This window comes from Mesoplodon bidens (genome assembly GCF_964165515.1).
Source record: "Mesoplodon bidens genome assembly, chromosome: 10".
NCBI classification, from domain to species: domain Eukaryota; kingdom Metazoa; phylum Chordata; class Mammalia; order Artiodactyla; family Ziphiidae; genus Mesoplodon; species Mesoplodon bidens.
In genome coordinates this window covers 38,356,342-38,369,162 of record NC_138172.1, presented here as the reverse complement: position 1 = coordinate 38,369,162, position 12,821 = coordinate 38,356,342, and positions in this window count along the sequence as shown.

The window sequence follows — 12,821 nt, the reverse complement described above, 5'->3', positions numbered from 1 at the left end:
TCTCTCAACATTTCAACTCTGGGTAGAAATGAAATGCATAGATTATCTATTTTATAAGGAGGAGTGTGTATACTTAAATCCCAAAGTCCTAATTTATCCCTCACCTGCATGTTTCTTGCTGACGCATCCCCTGCAAGCACAAGTTGGCTTTCTTTTTTTTTTTTTTTTAAATAATTATTTATTTATTTATTTTCTGGCTGCATTGGGTCTTAGTTGCGGCTCGGGGGCTTAGTGGCTCCTCGGATGTGGGATCTTAGATCCCCGTCCAGGGATCAAAACGACGTCCCCTGCGTTGGAAGGCAGATTCTTAACTACTGGATCACCAGGGAAATCCCACAAGCTGGCTTTCTCATCTGTGATTCTGTTTGTGTTCTCCAAATAAGTTCATTTGTATCGTGTTTTTTTTCTTAATCCACACCTGTGATATCCTGTGATATTCGTCGATCTCTGTGTGCCTGTCACTGTTTTGTGAATCAGTTCATTTGTATGTAGTTTTAGATTCCACATATAAGTCATATCCCAAGATATTTGTCAACCTCCTTCCGACTTTACTTAGTTAGATCGTCTTGAGGTCCTTCCATGTTGCTGCAAATGGCAGTATTGCCTCCTTTTGTATGGCTGAGTAGTATTCCATCGTAGACATGCACCACATCTTCTGTATCCAGTCATCTGTCGGTGGACAGTTTGCTTGCTTCGGTGTCTCGGTTGTCGTATATAGTGCTGTCATGCACGTTGGGGTGCGTGTAGGTTTTCGAACTATGGTTTTCTCTGGGTGTTTGCCCAGAAGTGGGATTGGGGGATCAGATGGTAGCTCTATTTTGTGTTATTGAAGGAACCTCCCAACTGTACTCGCCAGCGGCTGTACCAGTTACATTCCCCCCAGCAGAGGAGGAGGGTTTGCTTTCTCCATGCCCTCTCCGGAATTTATTGTTTGGAGACACTTTCATGATGACCATTCTGACTGGTGTCAGATGATACCTCATTGCTGTTTTGATTTGCAGTTCTCAAATAATTGGTGATCTTCAGCATCTTTTCCCGTTTTGTTTTGTTTCTTCTTTCCCAACAGTGTGAGTGAAATGTACCTCTTGAGATTGTCTTCTGACAAATCCGGCCTGTGGTTTTGTTTTTTTTTTTTTAAGAATATTTATTTATTTATTTATTTATTTGTGGTCCGCGGGCCTCTCACTGTCGCGGCCTCTCCCGCTGCGGAGCACGGGCTCCGGACGCCCAGGCTCAGCGGCCATAGCGTACGGGCCCAGCCGCTCCACAGCATGTGGGATCCTCCCGGACGGGGGCACGAACCCGCGTCCCCTGCATCGGCAGGCGGACTCCCAACCACTGCACCACCAGGGAAGCCCATCCGGCCTGTTTTGAAATCTTTTCAGTTACCTATCCTAGGACATTTCTTGAGCGCAGGTGTTATTGTTTTAAAGCCCTGCAGGCCTTGTGAATCCTAGTGCCCAGAGGCGCCGGTTTCCAAGTTGTTGTTACAGGAGTCGTCCACAAGGTGGCAGGCTTCTTCGTGCCCATCTCCGGTGCCTCTGGCAATTGCCAGAGCCTTAGCGAAAGACAAGTGGCGTTCCTGGGTTGTGACTTGGAGGGGCACGTGCCAGAACCAACACCCAGGGTCTTGTGTCTCCTTCCTTTCGGCCTGTTCCCCTTCACCCCCAGACAAGCCGCAACCCTTCCCAAAGTGCTACACTGAGGGAGGATGCCGAGGGTACTCTAGTGGTATGACACGAAGCTAGGCTGGAGGTGGGAACCCCAGCACCAGGAGATGTGGAGACCACGTGACGTTTCAAAGCACTTGCAGCCCAGAGGATCCACCCTCCTTTCGGTGCGCTAGGCTTGGTTGAGCTGTAGGAGGGCCTGCCTGGATCTGGAGATTGTGGTCCCATTTCGAGTGGACCAGACACTGCAGGTCCCAGGGGGGCTCACTTGCTGGCAAATCCTCCCCAGTCCCCTCAGCCCCACGACAGCCAGCGTTGAAACCCAGCCTGCTGAGCCTCCAGGGATGTGACCCCAGCCCAGGTCCTCGAGCCTGGGGAAACTCGAGTACACGTCTTTTATTTTCTCTCTTTCTTTTTCTTTAACTGCATTTTTCTTTCATTTCCAAGCAACTTGATGGACCATGTTGTGCCCCTTGCAGATGTACAGCATTGTGATTTCGTCGTACGTATGCGTATGTCTATGCTGTTTAGGATCCTTTTCTTATATAGGTTGTGACAAAGTGTTGAACAGAGTCCCCTGTGTGGTAGAGTGGAGTATGTATTGTATATATGTTCATGTATATATGTTCATGCCAACCTCCTAATGTATCCCTGTCCCCCATCTTTCCCCTTTGGTAAGCATAAGTTTGTTTTCTAAGTCTCCGAGTCTGTCGCTGTTTTGTGAATCAGTTGATTTGTTTCAATTTTTAGAGTCCACATGTAAGTCATATCGCCTGATATTTATCGACGTCCATCTGATTTACTTCACTTAGGTCATCTGGAGATCCTTCTGTGTTGCTGCAAATGGCAGTATTTCCGTCTTTTGTATGGCTGAGTAGTATTCCATCGTGGATATATACCACATCTTCTGTATCCAGTCATGTGTCGGGGGCCTTTTTGCTTGCTTCGGTGTCTCGGTTGTTGTATGTCGTGCTGTCGTGCACATCGGGGTGCGTGTAGGTTTTCGAGCTATGGTCTTCTCTGGGTGTTTGCCCAGAAGTGGGATGAGGGGTCAGCTGGTAGCTTTCTTTTTGCTTCTTGCAGGAACCTCCGAACTGTTCTCCCCAGTTGTTGTACCAATTTATATTCCCTCCAGTAGTGGAGGAGGGTTGCCTTTTCTCCACGCCCTGTCCAGCATTTAGTGTTTTGAGAACCTGATGGGGAGTCCCATTGTTGAAAGCCCCGGGGGTACTGATTTTGAGGTTTCTGATTTGACAGGGTAATGTGTGGGGCTGGGGGCTGAAGGAGATGGCGAAGGGGACGCAGTGGGGGACTGAAAATGGGGCTCGGTGTGCTGACGGCTACTTGGTGGTTGAAAGAGGGGATCCGTGAGAAGGTCTGGCTTCACACATTTGGGGGGAAACCTGGAAATAGAGACTAAACACACACGACAAGAGTCCCTCAGACCTTAATCTTGATAAAGTTTAATAAAGGCCTGTACATATGGGACTTTCCCCATTTGGGGGACTGTTTACAAAACAGGTCCAGTAATAAAATGGTGTTCAAGATAAAGGATTCATTCTCTGACCACTTCTGATGGTCGTCCAAAGCATTTTGGGCCCGAGTATGCTGCAAGAAAAAACATCAGCTTATCTCTTTTTTTTTTTCCCCTTAATTAAAAAACATTTTATACTGAAGTATAGTTGATTTATAATGTTGTGTTAGTTTCAGTTGTACAGCTAAGTGACTCAATTATATATATTTGAGTATCCATTCTTTTTCAGATTCTTTTGCCATATAACTGATTAATGACAGAATATTGAGTAGAGTTCCTTGTGCTATATATTAGTAGGCCACTGTAGATTATTCCTTTAAAAACGGAAGACACTTTCTTATTTTTTTAAAATCATCTCTCAACATTTCAACTCTGGGTAGAAATGAAATGCATAGATTATCTATTTTATAAGGAGGAGTGTGTATACTTAAATCCCAAAGTCCTAATTTATCCCTCACCTGCATGTTTCTTGCTGACGCATCCCCTGCAAGCACAAGTTGGCTTTCTTTTTTTTTTTTTTTTTTAAATAATTATTTATTTATTTATTTTCTGGCTGCATTGGGTCTTAGTTGCGGCTCGGGGGCTTAGTGGCTCCTCGGATGTGGGATCTTAGATCCCCGTCCAGGGATCAAAACGACGTCCCCTGCGTTGGAAGGCAGATTCTTAACTACTGGATCACCAGGGAAATCCCACAAGCTGGCTTTCTCATCTGTGATTCTGTTTGTGTTCTCCAAATAAGTTCATTTGTATCGTGTTTTTTTTCTTAATCCACACCTGTGATATCCTGTGATATTCGTCGATCTCTGTGTGCCTGTCACTGTTTTGTGAATCAGTTCATTTGTATGTAGTTTTAGATTCCACATATAAGTCATATCCCAAGATATTTGTCAACCTCCTTCCGACTTTACTGAGTTAGATCGTCTTGAGGTCCTTCCATGTTGCTGCAAATGGCAGTATTGCCTCCTTTTGTATGGCTGAGTAGTATTCCATCGTAGATATGCACCACATCTTCTGTATCCAGTCATCTGTCGGTGGACAGTTTGCTTGCTTCGGTGTCTCGGTTGTCGTATATAGTGCTGTCATGCACGTTGGGGTGCGTGTAGGTTTTCGAACTATGGTTTTCTCTGGGTGTTTGCCCAGAAGTGGGATTGGGGGATCAGATGGTAGCTCTATTTTGTGTTATTGAAGGAACCTCCCAACTGTACTCGCCAGCGGCTGTACCAGTTACATTCCCCCCAGCAGAGGAGGAGGGTTTGCTTTCTCCATGCCCTCTCCGGAATTTATTGTTTGGAGACACTTTCATGATGACCATTCTGACTGGTGTCAGATGATACCTCATTGCTGTTTTGATTTGCAGTTCTCAAATAATTGGTGATCTTCAGCATCTTTTCCCGTTTTGTTTTGTTTCTTCTTTCCCAACAGTGTGAGTGAAATGTACCTCTTGAGATTGTCTTCTGACAAATCCGGCCTGTGGTTTTGTTTTTTTTTTTTTAAGAATATTTATTTATTTATTTATTTATTTGTGGTCCGCGGGCCTCTCACTGTCGCGGCCTCTCCCGCTGCGGAGCACGGGCTCCGGACGCCCAGGCTCAGCGGCCATAGCGTACGGGCCCAGCCGCTCCACAGCATGTGGGATCCTCCCGGACGGGGGCACGAACCCGCGTCCCCTGCATCGGCAGGCGGACTCCCAACCACTGCACCACCAGGGAAGCCCATCCGGCCTGTTTTGAAATCTTTTCAGTTACCTATCCTAGGACATTTCTTGAGCGCAGGTGTTATTGTTTTAAAGCCCTGCAGGCCTTGTGAATCCTAGTGCCCAGAGGCGCCGGTTTCCAAGTTGTTGTTACAGGAGTCGTCCACAAGGTGGCAGGCTTCTTCGTGCCCATCTCCGGTGCCTCTGGCAATTGCCAGAGCCTTAGCGAAAGACAAGTGGCGTTCCTGGGTTGTGACTTGGAGGGGCACGTGCCAGAACCAACACCCAGGGTCTTGTGTCTCCTTCCTTTCGGCCTGTTCCCCTTCACCCCCAGACAAGCCGCAACCCTTCCCAAAGTGCTACACTGAGGGAGGATGCCGAGGGTACTCTAGTGGTATGACACGAAGCTAGGCTGGAGGTGGGAACCCCAGCACCAGGAGATGTGGAGACCACGTGACGTTTCAAAGCACTTGCAGCCCAGAGGATCCACCCTCCTTTCGGTGCGCTAGGCTTGGTTGAGCTGTAGGAGGGCCTGCCTGGATCTGGAGATTGTGGTCCCATTTCGAGTGGACCAGACACTGCAGGTCCCAGGGGGGCTCACTTGCTGGCAAATCCTCCCCAGTCCCCTCAGCCCCACGACAACCAGCGTTGACACCCAGCCTGCTGAGCCTCCAGGGATGTGACCCCAGCCCAGGTCCTCGAGCCTGGGGAAAATCGAGTACACGTCTTTTATTTTCTCTCTTTCTTTTTCTTTAACTGCATTTTTCTTTCATTTCCAAGCAACTTGATGGACCATGTTGTGCCCCTTGCAGATGTACAGCATTGTGATTTCGTCGTACGTATGCGTATGTCTATGCTGTTTAGGATCCTTTTCTTATATAGGTTGTGACAAAGTGTTGAACAGAGTCCCCTGTGTGGTAGAGTGGAGTATGTATTGTATATATGTTCATGTATATATGTTCATGCCAACCTCCTAATGTATCCCTGTCCCCCATCTTTCCCCTTTGGTAAGCATAAGTTTGTTTTCTAAGTCTCCGAGTCTGTCGCTGTTTTGTGAATCAGTTGATTTGTATCAATTTTTAGAGTCCACATGTAAGTCATATCGCCTGATATTTATCGACGTCCATCTGATTTACTTCACTTAGGTCATCTGGAGATCCTTCTGTGTTGCTGCAAATGGCAGTATTTCCGTCTTTTGTATGGCTGAGTAGTATTCCATCGTGGATATATACCACATCTTCTGTATCCAGTCATGTGTCGGGGGCCTTTTTGCTTGCTTCGGTGTCTCGGTTGTTGTATGTCGTGCTGTCGTGCACATCGGGGTGCGTGTAGGTTTTTGAGCTACGGTCTTCTCTGGGTGTTTGCCCAGAAGTGGGATGAGGGGTCAGCTGGTAGCTTTCTTTTTGCTTCTTGCAGGAACCTCCGAACTGTTCTCCCCAGTTGTTGTACCAATTTATATTCCCTCCAGTAGTGGAGGAGGGTTGCCTTTTCTCCACGCCCTGTCCAGCATTTAGTGTTTTGAGAACCTGATGGGGAGTCCCATTGTTGAAAGCCCCGGGGGTACTGATTTTGAGGTTTCTGATTTGACAGGGTAATGTGTGGGGCTGGGGGCTGAAGGAGATGGCGAAGGGGACGCAGTGGGGGACTGAAAATGGGGCTCGGTGTGCTGACGGCTACTTGGTGGTTGAAAGAGGGGATCCGTGAGAAGGTCTGGCTTCACACATTTGGGGGGAAACCTGGAAATAGAGACTAAACACACACGACAAGAGTCCCTCAGACCTTAATCTTGATAAAGTTTAATAAAGGCCTGTACATATGGGACTTTCCCCATTTGGGGGACTGTTTACAAAACAGGTCCAGTAATAAAATGGTGTTCAAGATAAAGGATTCATTCTCTGACCACTTCTGATGGTCGTCCAAAGCATTTTGGGCCCGAGTATGCTGCAAGAAAAAACATCAGCTTATCTCTTTTTTTTTTTCCCCTTAATTAAAAAACATTTTATACTGAAGTATAGTTGATTTATAATGTTGTGTTAGTTTCAGTTGTACAGCTAAGTGACTCAATTATATATATTTGAGTATCCATTCTTTTTCAGATTCTTTTGCCATATAACTGATTAATGACAGAATATTGAGTAGAGTTCCTTGTGCTATATATTAGTAGGCCACTGTAGATTATTCCTTTAAAAACGGAAGACACTTTCTTATTTTTTTAAAATCATCTCTCAACATTTCAACTCTGGGTAGAAATGAAATGCATAGATTATCTATTTTATAAGGAGGAGTGTGTATACTTAAATCCCAAAGTCCTAATTTATCCCTCACCTGCATGTTTCTTGCTGACGCATCCCCTGCAAGCACAAGTTGGCTTTCTTTTTTTTTTTTTTTAAATAATTATTTATTTATTTATTTTCTGGCTGCATTGGGTCTTAGTTGCGGCTCGGGGGCTTAGTGGCTCCTCGGATGTGGGATCTTAGATCCCCGTCCAGGGATCAAAACGACGTCCCCTGCGTTGGAAGGCAGATTCTTAACTACTGGATCACCAGGGAAATCCCACAAGCTGGCTTTCTCATCTGTGATTCTGTTTGTGTTCTCCAAATAAGTTCATTTGTATCGTGTTTTTTTTCTTAATCCACACCTGTGATATCCTGTGATATTCGTCGATCTCTGTGTGCCTGTCACTGTTTTGTGAATCAGTTCATTTGTATGTAGTTTTAGATTCCACATATAAGTCATATCCCAAGATATTTGTCAACCTCCTTCCGACTTTACTGAGTTAGATCGTCTTGAGGTCCTTCCATGTTGCTGCAAATGGCAGTATTGCCTCCTTTTGTATGGCTGAGTAGTATTCCATCGTAGACATGCACCACATCTTCTGTATCCAGTCATCTGTCGGTGGACAGTTTGCTTGCTTCGGTGTCTCGGTTGTCGTATATAGTGCTGTCATGCACGTTGGGGTGCGTGTAGGTTTTCGAACTATGGTTTTCTCTGGGTGTTTGCCCAGAAGTGGGATTGGGGGATCAGATGGTAGCTCTATTTTGTGTTATTGAAGGAACCTCCCAACTGTACTCGCCAGCGGCTGTACCAGTTACATTCCCCCCAGCAGAGGAGGAGGGTTTGCTTTCTCCATGCCCTCTCCGGAATTTATTGTTTGGAGACACTTTCATGATGACCATTCTGACTGGTGTCAGATGATACCTCATTGCTGTTTTGATTTGCAGTTCTCAAATAATTGGTGATCTTCAGCATCTTTTCCCGTTTTGTTTTGTTTCTTCTTTCCCAACAGTGTGAGTGAAATGTACCTCTTGAGATTGTCTTCTGACAAATCCGGCCTGTGGTTTTGTTTTGTTTTTTTTAAGAATATTTATTTATTTATTTATTTGTGGTCCGCGGGCCTCTCACTGTCGCGGCCTCTCCCGCGGAGCACGGGCTCCGGACGCCCAGGCTCAGCGGCCATAGCGTACGGGCCCAGCCGCTCCACAGCATGTGGGATCCTCCCGGACGGGGGCACGAACCCGCGTCCCCTGCATCGGCAGGCGGACTCCCAACCACTGCACCACCAGGGAAGCCCATCCGGCCTGTTTTGAAATCTTTTCAGTTACCTATCCTAGGACATTTCTTGAGCGCAGGTGTTATTGTTTTAAAGCCCTGCAGGCCTTGTGAATCCTAGTGCCCAGAGGCGCCGGTTTCCAAGTTGTTGTTACAGGAGTCGTCCACAAGGTGGCAGGCTTCTTCGTGCCCATCTCCGGTGCCTCTGGCAATTGCCAGAGCCTTAGCGAAAGACAAGTGGCGTTCCTGGGTTGTGACTTGGAGGGGCACGTGCCAGAACCAACACCCAGGGTCTTGTGTCTCCTTCCTTTCGGCCTGTTCCCCTTCACCCCCAGACAAGCCGCAACCCTTCCCAAAGTGCTACACTGAGGGAGGATGCCGAGGGTACTCTAGTGGTATGACACGAAGCTAGGCTGGAGGTGGGAACCCCAGCACCAGGAGATGTGGAGACCACGTGACGTTTCAAAGCACTTGCAGCCCAGAGGATCCACCCTCCTTTCGGTGCGCTAGGCTTGGTTGAGCTGTAGGAGGGCCTGCCTGGATCTGGAGATTGTGGTCCCATTTCGAGTGGACCAGACACTGCAGGTCCCAGGGGGGCTCACTTGCTGGCAAATCCTCCCCAGTCCCCTCAGCCCCACGACAACCAGCGTTGACACCCAGCCTGCTGAGCCTCCAGGGATGTGACCCCAGCCCAGGTCCTCGAGCCTGGGGAAAATCGAGTACACGTCTTTTATTTTCTCTCTTTCTTTTTCTTTAACTGCATTTTTCTTTCATTTCCAAGCAACTTGATGGACCATGTTGTGCCCCTTGCAGATGTACAGCATTGTGATTTCGTCGTACGTATGCGTATGTCTATGCTGTTTAGGATCCTTTTCTTATATAGGTTGTGACAAAGTGTTGAACAGAGTCCCCTGTGTGGTAGAGTGGAGTATGTATTGTATATATGTTCGTGTATATATGTTCATGCCAACCTCCTAATGTATCCCTGTCCCCCATCTTTCCCCTTTGGTAAGCATAAGTTTGCTTTCTAAGTCTCCGAGTCTGTCGCTGTTTTGTGAATCAGTTGATTTGTATCAATTTTTAGAGTCCACATGTAAGTCATATCGCCTGATATTTATCGACGTCCATCTGATTTACTTCACTTAGGTCATCTGGAGATCCTTCTGTGTTGCTGCAAATGGCAGTATTTCCGTCTTTTGTATGGCTGAGTAGTATTCCATCGTGGATATATACCACATCTTCTGTATCCAGTCATGTGTCGGGGGCCTTTTTGCTTGCTTCGGTGTCTCGGTTGTTGTATGTCGTGCTGTCGTGCACATCGGGGTGCGTGTAGGTTTTCGAGCTATGGTCTTCTCTGGGTGTTTGCCCAGAAGTGGGATGAGGGGTCAGCTGGTAGCTTTCTTTTTGCTTCTTGCAGGAACCTCCGATCTGTTCTCCCTAGTTGTTGTACCCATTTATATTCCTTTCAGTAGTGGCGGAGGGTTGCCTTTTCTACACTCCGTGTCCAGCATTTAATGTTTTGAGATTTTTTGCTGATGGCCATTCTTACTGGTTGAGGTCTTACCTCGTTGTAATTTTGATTTCTATTTCTCTAATAATTGGTGATGTTGAACATTTTTCATGTGTTTTTTGCCATCTGTATGTTTTCTTTGGAGAATTGTCTAGTTAACTCTTCAGCTTATTTTTCGTTTTATTGTTGTTTTCATCTAGAGCTTATTGTGCTGTTTCTATATTTTGGAGGTGAATCCCTTTTGGGTTGCTTCATTTGGACATGTTGATACTTTCCAGCATTTTGATGGTTTTCTTTTTTTTTTTATGGTTTCTCCTGTGCTGAACCATTGAATTTAACTTATGTCCCATTTGTTTTTATTTTACTTTCATTTCTTAATACATGGATCCAAAAAATAGTTTTGCTATTTATGTCAAACAGTGTTGTGCTTCTGTTTTCCTCTAAGTGTTTTAGAGTATTTGACCTTACACTTAGGTCTTTAATTCATTTTGATTTCATTTTTATGTATGGTGTTAGAGAATGTTGTAATTGCATTCTTTTACCTGTAGCTTTCTAGCGCCGTCATTGCAGAGACTGTCTTTTTCCATTTTATATTCTTGCCTCCTTGTCGGAGTTCCAGTAACCGTATTTGGGTGGGTTTATTTCTGGGGTTTCTATAGTGTTCCATTGATCTATATTTTTGTTTTTGTGCCGTACAATCCTGTTTTTATTACTGTAGCTTTGTAGCATAATCTGAATGTAGGGAGTCTCATTCCTCCAGCTCCCGTTTTTCTTTCTCAGGATTGCTTTGGCTATTTTGTGTCTTTTGTTTTGGACGCAGCCTCAAGCCTTTGCAATTTTCTCTTGGTATCAGGAGCAGAGTGGGTGATAAAATGCATGATAAATAGTGATTTCCCTTCTGCAAACTCAGGGTCTGCATTGGTTTACTTCCTGAATGACTCTGTCTTCCAGCTCAGGAAGCGTGCTGGGTTTTTATCTTGGTTTTGTGTAACTTCTTGGACTGTAAAACTCATTTACAGGTTTCACCGTATACCTTTTCATTCCTTCTGATACACAAGTAACATGTTTCATCTTAGCCTGGCCTTCATGATCCTCATAGTCCCAGTGTGGCTCATGATTTTGGATTGTGTTACCACTCACTTGATAAATTTGGTTGTGTGGATTGGTGGTCAGAAGGCCATGTGTGTGTGTTTTGTCCTTTTTCAGTATACGCTCCATGTCGTTCAGGGTACAGCAGTGGGCCTGATATCCTACCAGGTCAGGGAGAATGTTAATCCCAGTGTGATAAATGTGTCCCTAAGCTTTTCAGAGTTCTCTGAGAACCTGCCAAATCGCTCCTTACAGGTTTCTAGGTCCCGCAGTGAGAAGGGGACATGCTGCACTTTAGTAATTCTCCATTCTCATCAGTTACTTCCCAGAGGTGGTAAAAGCCTGGTTGGGCAAGAGTGCGGGCTACCTTTGAGCCTGACTGGAGCCCGACTGGGGAAAGCACCGGGGTTCTGATTTTGTGGGTTCTGATTTGATTGGGTAAGGTTGGGGTGCGGGGCTGAAGACGGTGAAGGGGAAGAAATGGGAGACCGAGAAGGTGGCTCGGTGTGCTGATGGCTAGTGGTGGTTGAAAGAGAGGTCTGGCTCCCAACCTTCTGGGAGAGACACAGAAATAGATGCTAAACACACACGACAGAAATCCCTGAGACCAGAGTCTTGACAGAGTTTTATAATTGCCTGTGCTTATGGGACTTCTTCCATTTTGGGGACTGTTTACAAAACAGGTCCAGTTGTAAAATGGTGTTAAAAGTTAAGAGATTCATTCTGTGGCCACTTCGCCTGGTCGCCCAAGGCATATTGGGGTCAGGGTGTGTTGAAAGAGAAAATCAGCTTATTCCTTTTTTTTTTTTTTTTTTTTGCGGTATGCGGGCCTCTCACTGTTGTGGCCTCTCCCATTGTGGAGCACAGGCTCCGGACGCGCAGGTTCAGCGGCCATGGCTCACAGGCCCAGCCGCTCCGCGGCACATGGGATCTTCCCGGACCGGGGCACGAACCCACATCCCCTGCATCTACAGGCAGACTCTCAACCACTGCGCCACCCGGGAAGCCCAGCTTATTCCTTTTTAAACCGCCTAATTTAAATAGTCCCCAGTTGTTAAGAATGCAACCCCGAGGATAGTCTTTGAGGATTCCCTGGTGTTTTTCATGTTTACATATAAATTTGGGGCTAACAACTGGAGATCCCGGGGGCCAGATGGAGCTGAGGCCTTGCGTAACAACCAAGGGGTTCACAGAATTTCCTCCCCAGAGTTCGTAACACAAAGAAGGAGTCCCCAGGATGAAAGGAACAGGAGTGTAGGTGTAAGAATCAAGGGAGAGGTCAAGGGAGGAGGGATAGAAAAGACTGAAAGACAGAGATTGCCGTTTCAACCCGTCCCCAGCAGGTGTCTATTTAGGCACCAGTCTGCGCACTTTCAGAAAGGGCCAGTGAAGGAGGGAGCACCCTGTCCACTGCCCACTGGGGTAATTAATCCTGGGAAACAACCATTTTGTACGTCTCTGTGGGATTCTGATCCACAGGTGGGACTTCCATGCATGGGTACAATTTGTACATCATACGTAGGACTCTAACCCACAGGTAGGATTTGCACTCACAGGTTTTCATAGAAATCTGCCTTGGCCCATTCCTGATGGGACTTCTCTTGGCGGCAGGAAAATAAAGGTGAGAATATTGTGATGATTGGACTTGCGAAAACTACAGGATATGAGGGTTGAACCTCTGTCACCTCAGAAATCTCCTGTCCGGGAGAGCCTGCTGGACCAAGACCTGCACTGCTTGAGGCGAGCCTCTCCCACCAGTTTGTCACCCATCAAGGT